Raw genomic sequence first — 25,698 nt, 5'->3', positions numbered from 1 at the left:
TTTGCCAAGCCAACAATTACTAGGTTAATAAAACCTCAGTTCATATCCTCTGGAAACTTAGAGAGTAGAGGGTGATAGGACACAAAAAATATAGACTGAAAATAAGTGGCAGGGTTTGGGTTCTGAACAAGATGGAGTAAACACATTCTGTTTTTCTCCTACTCATCACAAAAATCCTGGACAAAACTCATGAAATACCCTACCAGAAAACTCTGAAAGTTAGGGAAAAGAAGGTGGACTATCTAAGGACCTTGAGACTCAAGGATTGAGTGAGTTCCCTGATTGTCTATTTTTCTTGCCTCCCATATATCTTGGCCTGGGTTGTAGAGAAGTCTACAACCTGGAAATGCTAATGAGTGCAGACAAAAAAATAGTGCCAAGGAAAGCCTGTTCTCTCTAGCCAAAGGATGGCCCAGCAAGATAGAAACATCCTAACCTATCCCATCCGTTCTCTAGGAGAACATCACAATAAAATCTATACCCCCTCACACTCCAACAGGCATTACAGCAGCAGTATCCATGACCAGAGCTTTGTCTCACACACACCCTTCCCCCACCTGCAGTAACAAGGAGATGTCCCCCTCCAGTGGAGCCTGTGGGTCAAACTCTGACTTCTCCTCTTCCCTGCTAAGTAATGAGGCAGTCCCCTTCCTCAGCAGAGCCTGTAGGGAGGACTGTCTTCCACCCCACCAGAATTTACAAGGTGGCAACTCTCTTCAGCAGAGCCTGTGGGTGAGACCCTGGCTTTCACAACTACACAGCATTAACAAGATGGTGCCCTTACCCTGCAGAGTTTTGAGGCAGAACTCGACTTTCTTCCATGCTCTGAAGTAAGGAAGAAGCATTCCTCCACAGAGGAGCCTGTGGTTGGAGCTTTTGATTTCCACTCCCCTTGCAGTAATAAGGTGGTACCCTCCCCAACTGAGCCTGTGGGTTCATTGACTTTCACAACTCCCCACTCCCCTGCATATTACTCTATTTTCTATGCCTGCTCTGCTGAAATGAGGCAGTGCTTCTCCCCACTCAAGCCCATGCTGAGGATAATGGGGAGTGGAGTTCTGTCGTATAGGTAACATGTAAATAGAGAAAACCGAGGAGTACTGGAGAGACTTTATAAACTAAGTTGACATTTGAAACACAGTCCACAAAAGTGAGCCTGCGATCACATTCAGAATCTAAACAGGTTGACCATTCACTAAAATAAAAGATTTAAGTAGGAATTAGAGTATGATAGTATAGTACTTAAAATGTCCAGCCTACAACCCCAAATTACTCGTCATATGAAAAAATCAGGAAAAACTCAACTCTAACAAGAAAAGGCAATCAACAGAGGCTAACTTTGAAATGATACAAATGTTGGAATCATCAATAAGGATTTTAAAGCAGCTTTTGTAAAACTGCTCCAGTGAGCAATTATGAATTCTCTTGAAACAAATGAAAACATAAGAAACTGCAGCAAATAAGTAGAAAATATAAAGAATCAAATGAAAATCTTAGAACTGAAAAATACAATAACCAAAGTTTAAAAATTACTGGTTAGACTAAATAGCAGAATGGAAAGGACAGAGGAAAGAGTTAGTGAACTTCAGGATGGATCAGTAGAAATTATGTAGTCTGAATAATGGAGAGAAATTGAAAAAGTGAACTCAGACTCAGAGACCTGTGGGACAATAACAAAAGGTATAACATTTGAGGCATCAGAGTACTAGACAGAGAGGACAGGATGTGGAATTTTTTTTTTTTTTTAACATCTTTATTGGGGTATAATTGCTTTACAATGGTGTGTTAGTTTCTGCTTTATAACAAAGTGAATCAGTCATACATAAACATATGTTCCCATATGTCTTCCCTGTTGCGTCTCCCTCCCTCCCACCCTCCCTATCCCACCCCTCCAGGCTGTCACAAAGCACCGAGCCAATATCCCTGTGCCATGCGGCTGCTTCCCACTAGCTATCTACCTTACTACGTTTGTTAGTGTGTATATGCCCATGACTCTCTCTCGCCCTGTCACAGCTCACCCTTCCCCCTCCCCATAACCTCAAGTCCGTTCTCTAGGAGGTCTGCGTCTTTATTCCTGCTTTACCCCTAGGTTCTTCATGACATTTTTTTTCTTAAATTCCATATATATGTGTTAGCATACGGTATTTGTCTTTTTCTTTCTGACTTACTTCACTCTGTATGACAGACTCTAGGTCTATCCACCTCATTACAAATAGCTCAATTTCGTTTCTTTTTATGGCTGAGTAATATTCCATTGTATATATGTGCCACATCTTCTTTATCCATTCATCCGATGACGGGCACTTAGGTTGTTTCCATCTCCGGGCTATTGTAAATAGAGCTGCAATGAACATTTTGGTACATGACTCTTTTTGAATTTTGGTTTTCTCAGGGTATATGCCCAGTAGTGGGATTGCTGGGTCATATGGTAGTTCTATTTGTAGTTTTTTAAGGAACCTCCATACTGTTCTCCATAGTGGCTGAACCAATTCACATTCCCACCAGCAGTGCAAGAGTGTTCCCTTTTCTCCACACCCCTCCAGCATTTATTGTTTCTAGATTTTTTGATGATGGCCATTCTGACTGGTGTGAGATGATATCTCATTGTAGTTTTGATTTGCATTTCTCTAATGATTAATGATGTTGAGCATTCTTTCATGTGTTTGTTGGCAGTCTGTATATCTTCTTTGGAGAAATGTCTATTTAGGTCTTCTGCCCATTTTTGGATTGGGTTGTTTGTTTTCTTGTTATTGAGCTGCATGAGCTGCTTGTAAATTTTGGATATTAATCCTTTGTCAGTTGCTTCATTTGCAAATATTTTCTCCCATTCTGAGGGTTGTCTTTTGGTCCTGTTTATGGTTTCCTTTGCTGTGCAAAAGCTTTGAAGTTTCATTAGGTCCCATTTGTTTATTTTTGTTTTTATTTCCATTACTCTAGGAGGTGGGTCAGAAAGGATCTTGCTGTGATTTATGTCATAGAGTGTTCTGCCTATGTTTTCCTCTAAGAGTTTGATAGTTTCTGGCCTTACATTTAGGTCTTTAATCCATTTTGAGCTTATTTTTGTGTATGGTGTTAGGGAGTGATCTAATCTCATACTTTTACATGTACCTGTCCAGTTTTCCCAGCACCACTTATTGAAGAGGCTGTCCTTTCTCCATTGTACATTACTGCCACCTTTATCAAAGATAAGGTGTCCATATGTGCATGGGTTTATCTCTGGGCTTTCTATCCTGTTCCATTGATCTATCTTTCTGTTTTTGTGCCAGTACCATACTGTCTTGATAACTGTAGCTTTGTAGTATAGTCTGAAGTCAGGGAGCCTGATTCCTCCAGTTCCTTCTTTCGTTCTCAAGATTGCTTTGGCTATTCGGGGTCTTTTGTGTTTCCATACAAATTGTGAAATTTTTTGTTCTAGTTCTGTGAAAAATGCCATTGGTAGTTTGATAGGGATTGCATTGAATCTGTAGATTGCTTTGGGTAGTAGAGTCTTTTTCACAGTGTTGATTCTTCCAACCCAAGAACATGGTATATCTCTCCATCTATTTGTATCATCTTTAATTTCTTTCATCAGTGTCTTATAATTTTCTGCATACAGGTCTTTTGTCTCCTTAGGTAGGTTTATTCCTAGATATTTTATTCTTTTTGTTGCAATGGTAAATGGGAGTGTTTTCTTGATTTCACTTTCAGATTTTTCATCATTAGTATATAGGAATGCCAGAGATTTCTGTGCATTAATTTTGTATCCTGCCACTTTACCAAATTCATTGATTAGCTCTAGTAGTTTTCTGGTAGCATCTTTAGGGTTCTCTATGTATAGGATCATGTCATCTGCAAACAGTGACAGCTTACTTCTTCTTTTCCGATTTGGATTCCTTTTATTTCCTTTTCTTCTCTGATTGCTGTGGCTAAAACTTCCAAAACAATGTTGAATAATAGTGGTGAGAGTGGGCAACCTTGTCTTGTTCCTGATCTTAGTGGAAATGCTTTCAGTTTTTCACCATTGAGGATGATGTTTGCTGTGGGCTTGTCATATATGGCCTTTATTATGTTGAGGAAAGTTCCCTCTATGCCTACTTTCTGCAGGGTTTTTATCATAAATGGGTGTTAAATTTTGTCAAAAGCTTTCTCTGCATCTATTGAGATGATCATATGGTTTTTCTCCTTCAATTTGTTAATATGGTTTATCACATTGATAGATTTGCGTATATTGAAGAATCCTTGCATTCCTGGAATAAACCCCACTTGATCATGGTGTATGATCCTTTTAATGTGCTGTTGGATTCTGTTTGCTAGTATTTTGTTGAGGAGTTTTGCATCTATGTTCATCAGTGATATTGGCCTGTAGTTTTCTTTCTTTGTGACATCCTTGTCTGGTTTTGGTATCAAGGTGATGGTGGCCTCGTAGAAGGAGTTTGGGAGTGGTCCTCCCTCTGCTATATTTTGGAAGAGTTTGAGAAGGATAGGTGTTAGCTCTTCTCTAAATGTTTGATAGAATTCGCCTGTAAAGCCATCTGGTCCTGGGCTTTTCTTTGTTGGAAGGTTTTTAATCACAGTTTCAATTTCAGTGCTTGTGATTGGTCTGTTCATATTTTCTATTTCTTCCTGGTTCAGTCTTGGAAGGTTGTGCATTTCTAAGAATTTGTCCATTTCTTCCAGATTGTCCATTTTATTGGCATAGAGTTGCTTGTAGTAATCTCTCATGATCTCTTTTATCTCTGCAGTGTCAGTTGTTACCTCTCCTTTTTCATTTCTAATTCTATTGATTTGAGTCTTCTCCCTTTTTTTCTTGATGAGTCTGGCTAGTGGTTTATCTATTTTGTTTATCTTCTCAAAGAACCAGCTTTTAGTTTTATTGATCTTTGCTATTGTTTCCTTCATTTCTTTTTCATTTATTTCTGATCTGATTTTTATGATTTCTTTCCTTCTGCTAGCTTTGGGGTTTTTTTGTTCTTCTTTCTCTAATTGCTTGAGGTGCAAGGTTAGGTTGTTTATTCGAGATGTTTCCTGCTTCTTAAGGTGGGCTTGTATTGCTATAAACTTCCCCCTTAGAACTGCTTTTGCTGCATCCCAGAGGTTTTGGGTCGTTGTGTCTCCATTGTCATTTGTTTCTAGGTATTTTTTGATTTCCTCTTTGATTTCTTCAGTGATATCTTCATTATTAAGTAGTGTATTGTTTAGCCTCCATGTGTTTGTATTTTTTACAGATCTTTTCCTGTAATTGATACCTAGTCTCATGGCGTTGTGGTCAGAAAAGATACTTGATACAATTTCAATTTTCTTAAATTTACCAAGGCTTGATTTGTGACCTAAGATATGATCTATCCTGGAGAATGTTCCATGAGCACTTGAGAAAAATGTGTATTCTGTTGTTTTTGGATGGAGTGTCCTATAAATATCAATTAAGTCCATCTTGTTTAATGTATCATTTAAAGCTTGTGTTTCCTTATTTATTTTCATTTTGGATGATCTGTCCATGGGTGAAAGTGGGGTGTTTAAGTCCCCTACTATGAATGTGTTACTGTCGATTTCCCCTTTTATGGCTGTTAGTATTTGCCTTATGTATTGAGGTGCTCCTATGTTGGGTGCATAAATATTTACAATTGTTATATCTTCTTCTTGGATCGATCCCTTGATCATTATGTAGTGTCCTTCTTTGTCCCCTTTAATAGTCCTTATTTTAAAGTCTATTTTGTCTGATATGAGAATTGCTACTCCAGCTTTCTTTTGGCTTCCATTTGCATGATATCTTTTTCCATCCCCTTACTTTCAGTCTGTATGTGTCTCTAGGTCTGAAGTGGGTCTCTTGTAGACAGCATATATAAGGGTCTTGTTTTTGTATCCATTCAGCTAATCTGTGTCTTTTGGTGGGAGCATTTAGTCCATTTACATTTAAGGTAATTATCGATATGTATGTTCCTATTCCCATTTTCTAAATTGTTTTGGGTTCGTTATTATAGGTCTTTTCCTTCTCTTGTGTTTCTTGCCTAGAAAAGATCCTTTGGCATTTGTTGTAAAGCTGGTTTGGTGGTGCTGAACTCTCTCAGCTTTTGCTTGTCTGTAAAGGTTTTAATTTCTCCATCAAATCTGAATGAGATCCTTGCTGGGTAGAGTAGTCTTGGCTGCATGTTTTTCTCCTTCATCACTTTCAGTATGTCCTGCCACTCCCTTCTGGCTTGTAGGGTTTCTACTGAGAGATCAGCTGTTAACCTTATGGGGATTCCCTTATGTGTTATTTGTTGTTTTTCCCTTGCTGCTTTTAATATGCTTTCTTTGTATTTAATTTTTGACAGTTTGATTAATATGTGTCTTGGCGTATTTCTCCTTGTATTTATCTTGTATGGGACTCTCTGTGCTTCCTGGACTTGATTAACTATTTCCTTTCCCATGTTAGGGAAGTTTTCAACTATAATCTCTTCAAATATTTTCTCAGTCCCTTTCTTTTTCTCTTCTTCTTCTGGAACCCCTATAATTCGAATGTTGGTGCGTTTAATGTTGTCCCAGAGGTCTCTGAGACTGTCCTCAGTTCTTTTCATTCTTTTTTCTTTATTCTGCTCTGCAGTAGTTATTTCCACTATTTTATCTTCCAGGTCACTTATCCGTTCTTCTGCCTCAGTTATTCTGCTAATGATCCCATCTAGAGTACTTTTAATTTCATTTATTGTGTTGTTCATCGTTGCTTGTTTCATCTTTAGTTCTTCTAGGTCCTTGTTAACTGATTCTTGCATTTTGTCCAATCTATTGTCCATTCTATCTCCAAGATTTCGGATCAACCTTACTATCATTATTCTGAATTCTCTTTCAGGTAGACTGCCTATTTCCTCTTCATTTGTTAGGTCTGGTGCATTTTTATCTTGCTCCTTTATCTGCTGTGTGTTTTTCTGTCTTCTCATTTTGCTTATCTTACTGTGTTTGGGGTCTCCTTTTTGCAGGCTGCAGGTTCGTAGTTCCTCCTGTTTTTGATGTCTGTCTCCAGTGGCTAAGGTTGGTTCAGTGGGTTGTGTAGGCTTCCTAGTGGAGGGGACTAGTGCCTGTGTTGTGGTGGATGAGGCTGGATCTTGTCTCTCTAGTGGGCAGGTTCACGTCTGGTGGTGTGTTTGGGGGTGTCTGTGGCCTTATTATGATTTTAGGCAGCCTCTCTGCTAATGGGTGAGGTTGTGTTCCTGTTTTGCTAGTTGTTTGGCATAGGTTTTCCAGCACTGTGGCTTGCTGGTCGTTGAGTGAAGCTGGGTGCTGGTGTTAAGATGGAGGTCTCTGGGAGATTTTCGCCGTTTGATATTATGTGGAGCTGGGAGGTCTCTTGTTGATCAGTGTCCTGAAGTTGGCTCTCCTACCTCAGAGGCAGAGCCCTGCCTCCTGGCTGGAGCACCAAAAGCTTTTCATCCACACGGCTCAGGATAAAAGGGAGAAAAAGTAGAGGGAATTAGTAGAAGTATGAGGAAAGAAAGAAGGAAAGGAGGGTAGGAAGGAAGGAAGAAAGAAAGAAAGAAGCAAAGAAGGAAAGAAGGCAAGAAGGAAAGAAAGGAGGGAGGGAGGGAGGAAGGAAGGAAGGAGGGAAAGAAGGAAAAAAGACAGAAAGAAAGAAGATACAGTAAAAATAAAATAAAGTATAATAAAGTTATTGAATTAAAAAATTCTTATTTAGAAAAAAAAAAAAGGGACGGAAAGAACCTTAGGACAAATGTTGGAAGCAAAGCTATACAGACAAAATCTTACACAGAAGCATACACATACACCCTCACTAAAAGAGGTAAATGGGGAAAAATCCTAAATCTTGCTGTCAGAGACCACCTCCTCAATTTGGGATGATTCGTTGTCTAAAGGAGGGAAGGAAGGACGGAAAGAAAGAAAGAAAGAACGAAGGTAAAGTATAATATTGTTATTAAAATTAATTATTAAGAAAAAAAAATTAAAAAAAAACATGGACGGATAGAACCCTAGGACAAATGGTGGAAGCAAGACTATACAGGCAAGATCTCACACAGAAGCATACACATACACATTCACAAAAAGAGGAAAGGGGAAAAAATCATAGATCTTGCTCCTAAAGTCCACTTCCTTAATTTGGGATGATTGGTTGTCTATTCAGGTATTCCATAGATGCAGGGTATATCAAGTTGATTGTGGAGCTTTAATTCGTTGCTTCTGAGGCTGCTGGGAGAGATTTCCCTTTCTCTTCTTTGTTCTCACAGCTCTCAGGGCTCAGCTTTGGATTTGGCCCTGCCACTGCGTGTAGGTCGCTGGAGGGCGTCTGTTTTTTGCTCAGACAGGATGGGGTTAAAAGAGCCGCTGATTGGGGGCTCTGGCGCACTCAGGCCGGCGGGGACGGAGGGGCACAGAGTGCGGGGCGGGCCTGCGGTGGCAAAGGCCGGCGTGACTTTGCACCAGCCTGAGGCGCGCTGTGCGCTGTCCTGGGGAAGTTGTCCCTGGATCCCGGGAACCTGGCAGTGGCGGGCTGCACAGGCTCCGCGGAAGAGGGGTGTGGAGAGTGACCTGTGTGCGGGAATCTCCCCGCTTTGCCCTCCGCACCCATTGCTGCGCTCTCCTCTGCAGCTTCGAAGCTCCCCCCTCCGCCTCCCGCAGTCTCCGCCCGCGAAGGGGCTTCCTAGTGTGTGGAAACTTTTCCTCCTTCACAGCTCCCTCCCACTGGTGCAGGTGCCGTCCCTATTCTTTTGTCTCTGTTTTTTCTTTTGCCCTACCCATGTACGTGGGGAGTTTCTTGCCTTTTGGGAGGTCTGAGGTCTTCTGCCAGCCTTCAGTAGGTGTTCTGTAGGAGTTGTTCCACGTGTATATGTATTTCTGGTGTATCTGTGGGGAGGAAGGTGATCTACGCGTCTTACTCTTCCGCCGTCTTCCGCCTTCCCTCCAGGATGTGGAATTTAAAAAATATTTGAAGAAATATTGGCTTAAATCTTACCAAATTTGCAAAAGACATAATTCTACAGATTCAAGAAGCTGAGTGAACTCCCAGCACAATAAACCTAAAGATACCCATACCCGGACCCATTATAGTTAAACTTTTGAAAATTAAAGCCAAAGAAAAAATCTTGAAAGGGAAACCAAACATTGCTATTAGGGAAAGGGCAATTTGAAACAACAACAGATTTCCTATCAGAAATTGTGGAAAACAGAGGAAGTGCTAAAAAAAAAAAAAAAAACAACCTGATGTCACCCCAGAATTGTGTATCCAGGAAAAATATACTTAAGGAATGAAAGAGAAATCAACACATTGTCAGATGAAAGAAAGCTAGCAAAATTTGTTGCCAGCAAATTGGTTGTAAAATAATGACTATGAAGGAAGTTCTTCAGACACAAAGGAAGAGATAATGGAAGGACAGTTGGGATATTAGAAATGGAGAAAGCAATGGAAGGGATAAATAAATCCTCTTCAGTTTAAAAAATTGTCTGATGATACAAAGCAAAAATGACTACATTTACATGGTTCTCAATGTATATAGAGGTTATATTTAAGAAAACTGTATCGAAAGTGGGAAAGGAAAGGGACATAAAGTGTGGCAAGGTATTTGTGTTCCACTCAGGGTAGTAAAATGTTGATACTAGCAGGCTATAGTAAGTTACACACACACACACACACACACACACACACACACACACACACACACACTGTAATCTCTAGAGCAGTCATTAAAAATATTATATGGTAATTCAAAAAGAGTCATGTACCACAGTGTTCATTGCAGCACTATTTATAATAGCCAGGACATGGAAGCAACCTATGTGTCCATCGACAGATGAATGGATAAAGAAGTTGTGGCACATATATACAGTGGAATATTACTCAGCCATAAAAAGAAATGAAATTGAGTTATTTGTAGTGAGGTAGATGGACCTAGAGTCTGTCATACAGAGTGAAGTAAGTCAGAAAGAGAAGAACAAATATCGTATGCTAGCACATATATATGGAATCAAAAAAAAATGGTTCCGAAGAGCCTAGGGGCAGTACAGGAATAAGGACACAGACATAGAGAATGGACTGGAGGACACGGGGAGAGGGAAGGGTAAGCTGGGACGAAGTGAGAGAGTGACATTGACATATATACACTACCAAATGTAAAATAGATAGCTAGTGGGAAGCAGCCGCATAACACAGGGAGATCAGCTCGGAGCTTTGCAACCACATAGAGGGGTGGGATAAGGAGGGTGGGAGGGAGATGCAAGAGGGACGGGATATGGGGATATATGTATACATATAGCTGACTCACTTTGTTATACAGCAGAAAATAACACAACATTGTAAAGCAATTATACTCCAATAAAGATGTTAAAGAAAGTATTATATGGGGATATAATAAAACTATTGTAAATAAATGAAAATGGAGTACTAAAAATGTTCAAGTAACCTATAGCAACATAAGAAAGGGGAAACAGAGGAAGGTAAAATGGAGGGAACAAACAGAAGTACTAAAATGGCAGACTTAAGTCCTAACATATGAATAATTAAGAGGTAGGAAATGGTAGAATTGATCAAAAAAGACTGAACTGTGTTTTGTCTATAAGAAACTCACTTCATATGCAATGACACAGGGAGGTTAGGAGATAGAAAAATACATACCGTGCAAACACTAATCAGAAGAAAATTGGAATGGCTGTATTGAAAAGAGATAGTAATATTAAGTATGAATTATCTCTTCCTTAAATAAATGTAAATAAAAAAACTTACTTTAGTAGAAAAAATTGATGTCAGAATAAAGAAAACTACTAGGAAGAAAGGGACATTTCAAAATGATAAAAAGATCAAAAAGATCAAGTCTTAAGTATGCATGCACCAAAAAACAGAGTTGGGAAATAAATAAAGTAAAACCTTAAAGGACTGAGTGGAGAAAATAGTTGAAACTAGAGAAATCAGATATTGTACTTGGGGATTTATAACCCCTTCGCTTACTAAAGGATATAACTACTAAAAATTATCAAGGATAGGGAAGAACTGAACAGTGCCGTCAACCATCAGGATCGAATGGAAATTTTTAGAACATTCCACCCAGTAAAATCAGAATAAAGATTGTTTTCAAGCATACATGGGACATTCACCAAGAGTGACAATATCTTAGGTCATAGAACAGCTGTTAACAAATTTGTAATAATTCATGTCGTACAAAGGGTATTCTGACCATAATGGAGACAGCCTGGAAATCGATAACAGAAAGATTACAGAAAAATATTGAAGCACTTAGAAATTAAAGAAGCCACTCCTAAATAATCCATGTATCAAAGAGAAAGTCTCAAGAGAAATAAAAAAGTATATTAAAACTGAATGTAAATGAAAATGTAACGTATTAAAATCTGTGGGATGCAGCTAAAGCAGTGCCGAGAGAGACGTTTATAGCATTAAGTGCATATAACAGAAAAACGTGTCAAATGCAGCTCCTACTTCACGAATTTAAGTTAGGCGGAGAAAGACAAAGATAAATATCATATGAATATGATCTCTCTTATATGTGAAACCTTAAAAAAAGAAAAAAAAAAGGAAGCGCATAGGTACAGATAATAGAGACAGGTTGGTGGTTGCCAGAAGTGGGGAGTCAGAGAAATGGATGAAGGGGGTCAAAAGGTAACAACATAAAAAGAATCTAAATTTAAGCAAGCAGAATGAAGGAAAAAAATAGCAGAAATTAATGAAATTAAAAATAGAAAAACAGTAGAGGAAAAACCAATCACACCAAAAGCCAGTTCTTGAAAATATCAATAAAATTGATAAATATTTAGCAAAATGAGAGAAAATAGTAATTATCAATATATTAGGAGTAAAGAAAAAGATATCACTATAGATACCACAGATATTAAATGGGTAATAAGAGAATACTATAAACAACTTTGTACACGTAAATGACAGTTTAGAGGAATAGAACAAATCCTTGAAAACCACATATTACCAAAACTCACCCAAGACAAAATAGATAATCTGAATATCTGACAGCTATTAAAGTAATTGAATTTATAATGAAAATCCTTCTAAAAAAAGAAATGTCCAGGCACAGATGGTTCTAGTGGTGAATTCTACCAACGATCTAAAGAAGAAAAACCACCATATCGTATCAGTTGATTCAGAAAAAGCATTTGAGAAAATTCAACTTTCATGATAAAAACTCTTAGCAAACTAGGAATATAAGGGGACTTTCTCACCCTGATAAAGGGCATTTATTAAAATGTACAGCAAACATCATACTTAATGATAAAAGTCTTCTTTGGGGAATAAGGTAAGGATGTCTGCTCTCAACAAGCCAATTCAACTTAGTAGTAGAATACTTAACCAATGCAGTAAGGCAAGTAAAGGAAGGAAGACACATGCGGATTAGAATGAAAACATAAAGGTGTTTGTATTCACAGACGATATGATTGGCTACCTCGCAAATCCCAAGGAATCCACAAACACTAGAGTTTACAAAAGATAGTTCTGAAAATAAGTAAGTTTTCAGTTGCAGGATATCAGGTCAAAATACACACACAAACTCTCTCTCTCTCCCTCTCTCAATCATATTGCCACATATTGGCAGTGAACAATTGGAAACCAAATTTTAAAACATACATTGTTTACAGTTGCTCAAAAATGAAACATTTAGGTATAAATCCAACAAAACATACAATTTCTATATGCTGAAAACCACAAAAATGCTAATGAACAAAAGCAAAGAAGACAATAAATAAAGGGACAGACATGACATGTTCATGGGTTGGAAGACTCAGATATTAAAAATGTCTGTTCTACCCAGATTGATCTGTATATTTAATTCTTGAAACAGTCCTAGCAGGATATTTCGTAAATATAGAGAAGGTGATTCTAAAATTTATAAGGGAATACAAAAGAAGAATAAAGTTAGAGGAATCATGTTACCTAATTTTAAAGCTTACTATAGCTACAGTAATCAAGATGGAGTGGTATTGGCAGAGGGATAGACACAGATTATAGATTAAGGGAACAGGATAGAGAGTTCAGACGTAGATTCAGTCAAGTAAGGGCAACTGATTTGTGGCAAAGGTGCAAAAGGAATTAAACAGAGGAAAGATGCTCCTGTCAACAAATGGTTAGGTGGAGTAGTTGGACATTCAGAGGCAAAAACAAAAAACTTGACTTAAACCTCATTTGTTATACATCATAGACCTAAATGTTAAACATAAAACTATAAAAATTTTAGGAGAACATATAGGAGAAAATCTTCATGACCTGCAATTAGGTGAAGAGTTCTTAAGCATGACCCTAAAGGAACAGTCCATAAAAGTAAAGGTTGATAAATTTGACTTCATCAAAATGAAAAATTTTGCTCTTGAATGACCCTGTTAAAGGATGAAAAGATAAGTCATAGACTGGAAGAAAATATTTTCAAATCACATATCTGTCAAAAAAACTTGTATGTAGAATATATAAAGAACTTTCTAAACTGAACAGTAATTCTAGCAGTAATTTCTAACCAGTTAGAAAATGGGCAGATGACTTGAATAGACACTTCATCAAGGAGGATATATGGAGAGTCAATAAGAACATGAAAAGATTTTCCATATAAGTAGCCATTAGGGTAATTGAAATTAATGCATCTTTTCTCCCATTCTGAGGGCTGTCTTTTTGTTTTGTTCATGGTTTCCCTTGCTGTGTAAAAACTTTTAAGTTTAATTAGATTCCATTTGTTTATTTTTGTTTTTATTTTCATTAATGTAGGAGGTGGATCAAAAAAGATCTTGCTGTGGGTTATGTCCAAGAGTGTTCTGCCTATATTTTCCTCTAAGAGTTTTATAGTGTCCAGCCTTACATTTAGGTCTTTAATCCATTTTGAGTTTATTTTTGTGTACAATGTTAGGGAGTGTTCTAGTTTCATTCTTTCACATATAGCTGTCCAGTTTTCCCAGCATCACTTATTTTGAGTGCTTACCTTGTGCCTGTGCTTCACTTTTTACATACATTTCCTCATTTTAATTATCACTACAATTACAATTATTCTCATCATATTACTGATTAGAAACTGATCCTTAGAGAGGATAAGGAATGTGCCCAAAGTCATATAAATAGTAAATGTTCAGCCAGACCCCAAATCTAAGTTCCTTAGACTCCAGGGCTCTTAATAACTCATTATTTATCTTCTGAATTAAATTCTTTTAATATTAATATATCTGACATACAATTTATGGTGATTTTAGTAGTTACTTATTATCATCTTCTGAAATGGTAGTTTCATTTATTAGAATGAAGATTATGTGGCAACAGCACCCCCTCCAAAATTGTAAAATAATCGTCCCTTAAACAAAATAGACCTTTATTTCTTTTTCAAGTAGGCACAGGCAGTCTGGATTTGGTATGGCAGCTCTACCATCATAAAGGACTCAGGCTCATTCTGTTCTCCTGCTCTATCTTTCTCATTATAGTGCTTCAGCTTTGTAGCCCCAAATGCCTAGCTCTAGTAGCACATCTGCACGCCAGCTGTAGGAAGGAGGAAGAGAAAGAAAAAAGACATGCTCTTTCCTTTAAAGGATAGTTCTTGGAAGTTGCTCAGAACATTTCTTGCCTACTTCCTGTTGGTCAAAACTCAATCACAGGGTAACCTCTAGCTGAAAAAGAGGCTGAGAATTGGTCTTTATTTAAGATGGCCATATACTGGCCTCAAATCGGCATTCTATGACTGTAGAAAAAGTGGAGAATGAATACTGAGGGACCACTAGCAATCTTGGCCACAGCAACTGTGAAAATTATTTTCCTGTAAAGTTCTGTTGTGTTTTTCTTTTCTGCCAAATTTATTTGTGAAATAGTGGAATAATGCCTTCACCAACACTTTAATATATGTGGAGAAGTGAATTTTAGGTAAAACATGAAAAAGTAATGAAGTTGTTGGTAAGAATCATTAGAATCACCCAAGCTTGCCTTTGATATGTTTTGGTAACTTGACATGCATTTGTGAGGGTAAATATATTGTACCTAAAAGTTAAAATCATACAGATAACGATGTCTTCTTTTACAACAGCTCATCTTATTCAGAAATGTTCTGGATAAATTAGAGCTGCTATTTGATGCAGTAGTTTAGAACACTTAACATTTGAAAAATCTTTTAGATGTGCTTTAAGGCTTATATATTTGCTTACCAATTTTCCAGAGATATGGAAAAACTTGAAAGTGAGAGGTTGTAGTGGAAAGAGGACTACTGCAAATCATGATTTTTATACTTTATACCCCAAATTTGAAATTTCCATTACAGTTTTTAAATTCACTTTTTGATGAATGGAATGTTGCCTTTCTTTGCCATTTTAACAAACTGCAGTGTTTCTGGTTAATTCTTTTTAATCTGTTGTTAATATCACAAGTGTCAAATGATTGTTCTTATTCTTTTATACAGACAGGAGGTCAGACATGTAGCCAGTTGAATTCGAAACAAATGAATACAAGTCTTTTCCAAATGACTTTCTACAAGAAGAGAATAAAAATCTGTAATATTACCAAAATCAGAAAGCCAAACATTCTCCCTTTGTTTTCCCTACTTAATTTCAAACCTTATAGTTCTTTTCTTGATCTAACTTTACTAAGAGGCAGTTAATTACCTGGCTGTCCTCTGAGAAGTATACTTAAGAGCCCGAATGAATCTAGGTTAACAATGTCTAAAGTCTAATTTATCTGATTTTGAAAACAAAAGGAAAATAATTTAAATAAAAGACAGTAAACTATGAGAAACAAGTCTCAACATATGTGACTATAAAGATTAATATCTTAAGATGTTAAAAAAAAGATTAATATCTTTCTGTGAATAGAGTGTGTACAAGTCAATAAGAAAACCAGTAAAAACACTGCAGATATTCAGCAAAGGATAAAACAAGCCATTCATAAAGCATTACATTAGGGAGATATTCAGTCTTACAAACAATCAAGGACATGGAAAGTAAATCAATGAAGTAATAAATTCTCCTTCAAATTAACAAGAAAGTGGAAATTATCCTCTGCCATTGAATTTTTGCTGAAATGAATGTCTCCATATCCACTTTGCTGGCTGATATCAAGTTTTTGTTGGCACATTTGAAAAATAGTTTGGGAAAAGCCTTCAGATTCTTCAGACCCTAGTAATTCTAATTCTGGGAATTTGTTTTAAGATAAAGTTAAATATGGGAGTGGGTTGAATTGCAGTCTCATAAATATTTCCATTAAAGCATTATTTGCAATAGCAAACATAAGTTTACTTTCCTGAATGTGCCAACTGTAGTCCAAGTAAGACACAGATAAGCTGGTGTTTACATCTAAAGAGCTGTTAGAAAAATTTAAATAGTATGTTACATACTAAAGTGAATTTATGCAAAATTATAAAGTATAACTTCATCTATATTCTGAAAACAGGGGAAAAAATTGGGGAAAAAATGAAAAAAATTCACCAGTATATTAATGGAGATTAATTGAGGGGTTAAGATGTTAGATGTCTTCTTTTTCTAATCTTTGTTTTCAACATCTTGAATTGTGAATATATATTATTTTGATTGTTAGGAAAAAATAACCTAAAGCTTTCATCAAAACAATAATGATATTGTGAAATAATACTACCAATGTTAAGTGAATAATATGTGTATACAAGAGCTTAAGGTAAGAGATGACACTACCTAATTTTCTATGTTTAACTTTTATCATAGCATCAGCAAGTGTATGTTAAATTCTAGGGAAGGGGCTTTGGACCTAGGCTCAGATCTTGGCTTTTCACCTTCTATGTTAGTCTTCTTGTTAGGTCTTAGCTTTATAATACCCATTTATAGCACAGAGAATTATTTCAAAGGGTTGTAAGAGATTAAATAAAATTGCATATAAAGCTTCAAGCACTCAATCAGTGTTAATTGCATTATTCAGTTTTTGATATGAACTATATATCTCTCCAGATATGCATAACTGATGTCGCAATTTGTCACTTAAGAACTATCTATACATAGAGAAATAAATAGACTCAATGAAATGGACTTCATTTGCATAATGGGGTATTTGGAAAAGAGTATATGTATACTTGAGCCAGGGTAGAAAAATCTTCATCTCTCTGAGGCAGTTAAAACCATAATCTCCTCATCCAGTAATCTTATTTTGATGTGAAAAAGATTATCTGAGAACCGTCATTTGTGGAAAACAATGACATCATTACTCATTCCTGTCAAAAGCAACACTGCCAAATTTTAAATAGATATTTATGCTACAGTACTTTTTTTTTTAAAACCAAAAGCACATTAGAAGTCATATACAGAAGATACCTTTCTCCTTTTGCCAAGATAACAATTGAGGCCAGTAAAGCTAGAAAAGAAACTTACTACCCAGAATTATCCTTATTCTTCATCTCTAGAGTTACTACAGAAATGAGAAAAAGCGAAGTTTCCAACAACTAAGAAATCTTCATCAAAAAACTGTGTAGTTGTTTCTATTTTCCATGATAGGGTTTAACATCCAATTATAGTGTCTATTAAGATGACAGTAAAAACTAAATAGAACAGGCATGTGTACTTGCATTAATCTTGGACTATGAATTTTCCTTCATGTGTATAACTGAAGGATTTTATAATTGTAGCTAAGTAGGTTTAATCATTTGTTTGTACTATTTTAGGGTAACATTAGAAATTTTGCTTTTCTATTAAAAACTCACCTTTATTTAATTGGATATCTATGATGAAGCTTACCCTGTAGTTTACTTTTTCCTTTGTGATAGAATATAACTTAGTACAGCAATATTTTCATGTTATAGAAAGCTATTAAACATATTTCGACTAGAACGTAGTTACTGAAGATGATATGCTTTATAACAGTTCTACTTTGTATTGCTATAAGAGTTTAAAAAATTTTTTTCAGGAATCCTAAAAATGAATAATTTCTAGATTTTATTAGAAATAAGGCACAGTTCTCGAAATTCTGCTGAATAGTGTCTTTCTAATCTTTGGAAGATTAAGTCTGTAAATGGAAGGCAACATTTCATATTGAGGTCCCACCTAAAGAACAGAAGATATAAAATTCATTTTTATGTTTGTCTCAAGAATATTGATTTGACAAACATTAAGAACATATGTGTTTACGTCATCATATGTTTAGGGTGCGTATAAGAGGAATTCAGCAGAGAGACTGAATGCATAGGCTCTGGAGAGAGACTTCCTGAGTTCAAATTCAGATGCCACAACTCGGTAGCTGTGTGATTTTGTGCCTGTTAGCTTCCTCCTAGGAGATGATAATGGTATCTGTTTCCTAGGGTTACCATGTTGTTTAAATGAAATAAAAAACTTAGAACACCTTTTAAGTGCTTGAACGCTTACTTGTTATTTCATTTTTGTTGTTAGTAAGAATGATACTTGCTATTGTAAGCGTCTATTCCTTAACCAAGTTTTCCACTTGCTTTAGTCCTACATTTTTTCAAATATATCCTAGCCCCCATCCCATCTTACTCTTAAAATTTCAGTCTTTAAAACTGGCAAACTCTTTTTCTTGCTGCATTTAAAAATAATTTTGTATATAACAAAATGATATTTTTAAAGGGTTTTCTCTCAAAATATGTTGTAAATCAGTATTTTAATGACTTAAGGCTTTTTGTTTTCAACTGAGCATAACTTTTAGTGTATTTTATTTTAGCTAGGTTTAAAATCTGAAAGAATATTTTGGCAGGCACCGTGTGTCTATCCAGTAGCTGGATTCCTTTTCTTCCTTGTTAAAAGAGCCAGAACTGTTTAGGTTGGCATTGTGTACAGCTAAAGTATCCATCTTTCCAGACTCCCTTGAAGTTAGGGGACGCCATGTGATGCATTTCTGGCCATAAATTATATGCAAAAGTTTCTACAAGGGGTTTCTGGGTGAGCCATTGTTTTTCTTGTAATAAGTGACTTCCTGTATTGGCATATGGTAGAGTTACCATCTTATTACCAAGAGATGACGGCTATGTTAAAAAGTACCTTCCAAGGATGGCAGAGCACAAAGATGGAAGGTATTTAAGATATTGCTGATATTGTAGGATCACTGTAGAAGCCCTGGACTGTTTACTTTTGAATTTTTTATGTGAAAAAATAATCCTTGTTTTTGTTAACTCCTTTTATTATATGTGTTAAATGCAGCCAAACACAAACCTCGTTGACTGATGAGATGTCACTGAAAGAATAGTGAATTTACTAATTAAATGATTGATTCCCACTACTTTTAATTTACTGATTTTATTTTTCTGTAAAATGGGGGCTTGCCTTCACTACTGTCTGTATCCATTGAAATGGAAAAATTGATTTTTGAATTGTTTATATAAAAATGCATATTTTAAAATGTACTTTTTCTTTCAAGTTGAAATTTCAGTCATTTGATCATTTTAATCTTAATACGAGACATAGTCTATAGTTTGAAATCTTAATAGACTCCATGAAGACATAATAACTGTAGAAAAGATAACCTTAAGTAGTTGATATCATTTCATTTTATTTTACTGTCTTTTCCAGTCAGCTCAGTTTTCTTTGCGAAGTAAACTTTCATTTCAGTGTGCTTGAAAGTATTTGTTTGCAGGAGAAATGATTTATCACGGTTCTTAGATTACTTTTGTATCATTGTAGGGGAATTGTGTTAATAGAATAAGAATATTGGGATACTAGTATGGGAACAGAATGTTAAAACTGCACTGTTTCTGTCTTACATACACTCACATCCTATTATGAACAGAACTACCCTCCTGCCACCCACATGCAAGATATGCTTAGAAACTGTGAAGCATGTTTGGCTGGCATTAGGTCAATTTAATGAAATATGTGTAACACCTGTCCACTAAAACTACAAACCATTGTTGAAAGAAATTAAAGAAGACCTAAATAAATGGAGAGATAATCAGTGTATAGTGATCAAGATAGTGTGGTATTGGGGGCTTCCCTGGTGGCGCAGTGGTTGAGAGTCCGCCTGCCGATGCAGGGGACACGGGTTCGTGCCCCGGTCCAGGAAGATCCCACATGCCACAGAGCGGATGGGCCTGTGAGCCATGGCCAAAAAAAAAAAAAAAAAAAAGATAGTGTGGTATTGATGAAAGAAAAGACATGTACATCACTGGAACTGAACAAAGACAACAATTGACCACACAGATATGGTCAGTTTTTTCCATTTATTTATATATTTTAAATAAAGATAATATATAATTTAAGGTGTACAACATGATGATTTGATACACAATATGCATAGTGAAGTGAATACTAGAGTCAAGCTAATTAACATGTCACCTTCTCCTCACATAGTTACCATTTTTGTGTGTGTGATGAGTGCCCCCAAAATCTACTCTCTTAAGCATATTTCCAGTAATCAATGTAGTAGTATTAAGTATAGTCATCATGCCTGTGTATTAGTTCTCTAGGCTTATTCATCCTAGATAACTGCTACTTTGTACCCTTTGACCAACATCTCCCCATTTCCCCAGCCCTGATAACTGTTGTTCTACTCTCTGCTTCTGTAAGTTCTACTTTCTTTTTTTTTTAAGATTCCACATATAAATGAGGTCATACAGTATTTGTCTTTCTCTGTCTGGGGCTTATTTCATTTAGCATAATGCCCTCCGCCTTTATCCACATTGTTGCAAATGGCAGTATTTCCTTCTTTCTCATGGCTGAATAATATTCCATTATATATATATTATATAAGCATTAATATATATCCATTATATAATTATATATATCACATCTTTTTTTATCCATTCATCCATTGGTGGACACTTGGGTGTCACTATTGTGAATAATGCTGCAATGAACAAGGGAGTGCAGCTATGTCTTTAAGGTCCTGATTTCATTTTCTTTGGGTATATACCCATAAATGGGATTGCTGGATCTTATGGTAGTTCTGTTTTTAGTTTTTTGAGGAATCTGCATGCTGTTTTCCATAATGACTTTACCCATTTGCATTCCCACCAACAGTGTACAAGGGTTCCCTTTTCTCTACATCCTCACCAACATTTGTTATCTTCTGACTTTGATAATAACCATTCTAGTTACATAACATTTGTAAGCCAACAGTTAAGACAACCTAGAAGAAATGGATAAGTTCCTAAAAGCATACACCCTTTCAAGACTGAATCATGAAGAAATAGATCTACAGGGACTTCCTGGTGGCACAGTGGATGAGAATCTGCCTGCCAATGCAGGGGACACAGGTTCGATCCCTGGTCCAGGAAGATTTTCCCTGCCTCGGAGCAACTAAGCCTGTGCTCCACAACTACTGAGCCTACGCTCTAGAGTCTGCGAGCCACAACTACTGGGCCCGCACGCCTGGAACCCATGCTCTGCAACAAGAGAAGCCACCGCAAGAAGCCCGTGCACTGCAACGAAGAGTAGCCCCTGTTCTCCACAACTAGAGAAAGCCCACGTGCAGCAACAAAGACCCAACACAGCAAAAAATAAATAAAAATTTTTTTTTAAAGAAATAGAACTATAGTTCAATGCATTGAATATCAATGAGGTGATATATCGTTGTTTTGACTCGCATTTCCCTGATGATTAGTGATGTTGAGCACCTTTTCATATATCTGTTGGCCATATTTATGTATAATTTTGAGAAATGTCTATTCAAGTCTTGCCCATTTTAAAATCAGATTATTTCTTTTCTTACTATGAGTTGAGTTCCTTATATATTTTGGATATTAACCTGTTATCAGATGTATGGTTTGCAGATATTTTCTCCCATTGTGTAGATTGTCTCTTCGTTCTGTTGATTGTTTCCTTTGCTGCAGAAGCTTTTTAGTTTTAGTAGTCCCATGTATCTATTTTTGCTTTTGATGTCGTATATAAAAAAAGCATTACCCAGGCCAGTGTCAACAAGCTTTTCCCCCATGTTTTCTTCTAATAGTGTTATGGTTTCAGGTCTTAAATTTAAATCTTTAATCCATTTTAAGTTTATTTTTGTAGATGGAGTGAGATGAGGGTTCAATTCATTCTTTCTAGGTAGAAAAGCAGTTTTCTCAAATGCCATTTTTTTTTAAGAGACTGTATTTTCCCCATTGTGCATTCTTGACACCTTTGTGGAAGACCATAAATCTGTAGACTTATTTCTGGTCATCATAGACACTGGTCTGTATGTCTCTTTTTATGACAGTACCATGCTGTTTTGATTAAGGTTTATAGTATATTTTGAAATCAGATAGTGTGATGCCTACGACTTTGGTGGGGGTTTTTTCCCCCTCTCTTCAGATTGCTCTGACTGTTCACCATCTTTTGTGGTTCCATATGAATTTTAGGATTTTTTTTCTATTTCTGTGAAAAATGAAAAAGGCCATTAGTATTTTAAAAAAAATAAATTTATTTATTTTTGGCTGTGTTGGGTCTTCGTTGCTGTGTGCAGGCTTTCTCTAGTTGCGGCAAGTGGGGGCTACTCTTTAATTGTGGTGTGCAGGCTTCTGATTGCAGTGGCTTCTCTTGTTGAGGAACACGGGCTCTAGGCACACGGGCTTCAGTAGTTGTGGCACGCGGGCTCAGTAGTTGTGGCTCACGGGCTCTAGAGCGCAGGCTCAGTAGTTGTGCATGGGCTTAGTTGCTCCGTGGCAAGTGGGATCTTCCTGGACCAGGGCTTGAACCCGTGTCTCCTGCATTGACAGGCGGATTCTTAACCACTGTGCCACCAGGGAAGCCCCCCATTAGTATTTTGATAGGAATTGCATTGAATCTGTTGATCTGTTTCTTCATAATTCAGTCTTGGAAGGTTGTATGATTTTAGGAACTTATCCATTTCTTCTAGGTTTTCTAAATTGTTGGCTTACAAATGTTCACTATAGTCTCTTGTGATTCTCTATTTCTTTGGTATCATTTGTAATGTCTCCTCTTTCCTGGATACATGGGCACTGACCCAAGTGGGCCTTGAGCCTGAGTCTTCCCAGGCCCGTCTGGCACCGGGTTTAGCCCAGTGCCTGATTACACATGAATTGGCTTAATCCCGAGCCTGCAGGGACTAGCCTGGTACTGGGGTCCAGTATGGGCAGGCTTGATACCTGAGACCACAGAGTCATGCTCAGTGTCTGGGACTGTGGTGTTGGTGTGTGAGAGCTAGAGTGCTGTTATGATGAGCCTAGGGCCTTAATCAGTGGTGGCAGTCCTGGAGCCTGGGTCCAAGGATACTGGCCCAGTGCTAAGATCTACTGCAGCAGGCCAGGCCTGTGTGCTGGTTTCACTGGACTCTGGGGCCACAGGGTCTGGTCTTTTCTGGTGCTGGAGGGGCCCCCAAGGCTGTAGGGTCTCTTGTGTTGGGGAAGCCCTAGAGCCTTGGCCGTGGGAGCTAGTCTGGAGGCTGGTGCCATGGGGGTTGCCTTGGTGCTACAGCAGACCAGGAGCCTGGGTCTGTGTGTGCTGGCTTCAAGGTTGGATCCATGGGGAGGCTGGGACCTGGCTTGGCACAGGGTTGGGCCTGGAAGTTAGGTCCGTAGGGGTCAGCTTGGCACAGATTGGGGCCGGAAGCCTGGCTGCATGGGGTAGGCCTAGAGGTCAGGTTGACAGGGGCTGGTGTGGCACAGGGCGGGAACTGGGACCGTGGTCTGTGGTTGCCCACCTGGAGGCTGGATCCATGGAGGCTAGCCTGGCATTGGTCCATGGGAACTAGCCTGGCACTATAGTGAGCCTGTGGCTGGTGATGGGGCAGGCCAGCATTTGGTTCCATGAGAACTTGCCTGGGGCTGCAGGGGTTCACTTGGCACTGGCTGGTCTTGTGCTGGTGTCTGCAGTGAAGTAAGGGGCTCACTTCACTCTTCTTTCCCTATGGAGAAAGTGTATCTCTCTGCACTGGGCTGCTGAGGCTTTTAGAAGCAGTGACAGGGGTAACATGAAATTGTCTTTTCTGTTCTCTTCAATGTGTCTTTTCTTATTTCTGTGCTACACCCAGGAATCCTTAGCTCTCCTGAAGGTATTTTCATGCATAGAAAGTTGTTCAGATTGAAATTTCTGTGAGAGGACAAGTGCTGGAAAGTCCTATACCACCATCTTGCTGATGTCACCTGTGGTCAATTAATTTTTGACAAAGATGACAAAGCACCTGAGTGGGGAAAAGGAAAGTCTTTTTAACAAATGAGAACAAATGAATATCCAACTGCAGGGGAAAATGAACATTGACCCTTACTTCATACCATACTCTACACCCAAATATAAAGCTAGAACTCTATCTAACACTTCACAGTGAAAACACAAGAGAAAATCTTAGCAACCCAGAGATAGTGTAGATTTCATAGGACATTAAAAGCACAAATCATAAAAGAAAAACCTGACAATATCAGACTTCATCAAAATTAAAAACTTCTGTTCCTTGGAATGCATTGTCAAGAAAATGAAAAATAAGCAGACTGGGAGAAAATATTCTGTTACATATATCTGACAAGTGAATCACATGCAGAAAGAAGAACTCTTACAATAAGACAACCCAACAAGAAGAGGCAAAGTATTTGAATAGACAATTTACAGATGAAGAAATACGAATGACCAGTAAACAATGAAAAGATGCTCAACATCATTAGTTACCGGGGAAATACACATTAAAACTACAGTGTGATACCACTGTGCATCTATTAGAATGGCTAAAATTAAAAAGACTGACAGTCTCAAGTGTGGATAAGGAAGCAGAGCAACTGGAACTCTCATACACTGTTGGTGGGAATGTAAAATGGTAGACCCATTTTGGAAAATGGTGTAACAGTTTCTTATGCAGTTAAATATACATCTCCCCGAGATGTTTACAATGACATGGAGATTTGTATACAGATTTTTTTTTTTGGTGACTTTATTTGTAACAACCAATACTGGAAATACCTTAAATATCCATCAGTAGAAGAATAATCAAATTTTTGTATGTCCATATAAGTGAATACTAAGCAATAAAAATAAATGAATTCCACTGGTAAATGCATCATTGATGGATCTTAAAAACATGCTGGGGCTTCCCTGGTGGCGCAGTGGTTGAGAGTCTGCCTGCCAATGCAGGGGACACGGGTTCGTGCCCCGGTCCGGGAAGATCCCACATGCCGCGGAGCGGCTGGGCCCGTGAGCCATGGCTGCTGACCCTGCGCGTCCGGAGCCTGTGCTCCGCAACGGGAGAGGCCACAACAGTGAGAGGCCCACATACCGCAAAAAAACCAAAAAAACATGCTGAATAGAAGGAGGTAGACTCAAAAGAGTACGTGTACTATGTGATTTCATTAATAAGTTCTAGAACAGGTAGAATTAATGTGTATTCACAGAAAGCAAATCAGTGGTTGTCTGGGGCTGGAAGTGGAGTTGAGGCTTAAATGCAAACAGATAGGCTAAAAATGCAAAGAAAACTTTGGAGAGTGCAGAAGATATATGTCTTGATTGTTGTAAGAATTACATAGTATATACATTTTGTTAACCTCATTGAATTGTACACTTAGAATAGGTACAGTTTATTATATGTAAACTGAAATACTCCATTGAAATACTGTATTGTGAGAAATACAATTTCCAAAAAAATAGATGTTTGAGTTGGACACTTTTTCTAATCAGTATCTCTGTTTATACAATCAATGCCACCAGTTAGGTACAACTGAATACAGTTCTAGTTAGGGAACCAGTTTTTAAAGAATAAATTTGTATGTCATGTTCCAAACATTAAATATTTCTTTTACTGTTAGAAATTTTGAGAGTAATTGTATTTCTACCATTAGGAGATCATGAATTTTCATATTGCCCATCCATAAACCTTTATCTGAGTCAAAAGCAACCTACTTACTTTGATGTCTTTGATTCTGAATGAGCACCCATTTTTCTGTTGTGGTC

The 25,698-nt window shown here is 37.5% G+C and overlaps 1 protein-coding gene across 1 annotated transcript in view; it reads left to right on the top strand.

Annotated features, from left to right (window-relative positions):
* DOCK3 (dedicator of cytokinesis 3) overlaps positions 1–25,698 on the top strand; it is a gene marked incomplete at both ends in the record, with an annotated part of 412,488 nt that overhangs the window by 124,962 nt on the left and 261,828 nt on the right. The gene's annotated exons all lie outside the window — the stretch shown is intronic.

The sequence above is a fragment of the Leucopleurus acutus genome (genome assembly GCF_964270905.1).
Source record: "Leucopleurus acutus genome assembly, chromosome: 10".
NCBI classification, from domain to species: domain Eukaryota; kingdom Metazoa; phylum Chordata; class Mammalia; order Artiodactyla; family Delphinidae; genus Leucopleurus; species Leucopleurus acutus.
Note: the sequence above shows the minus strand (reverse complement) of the source record. Positions and strands in the feature narration are given on the sequence as shown.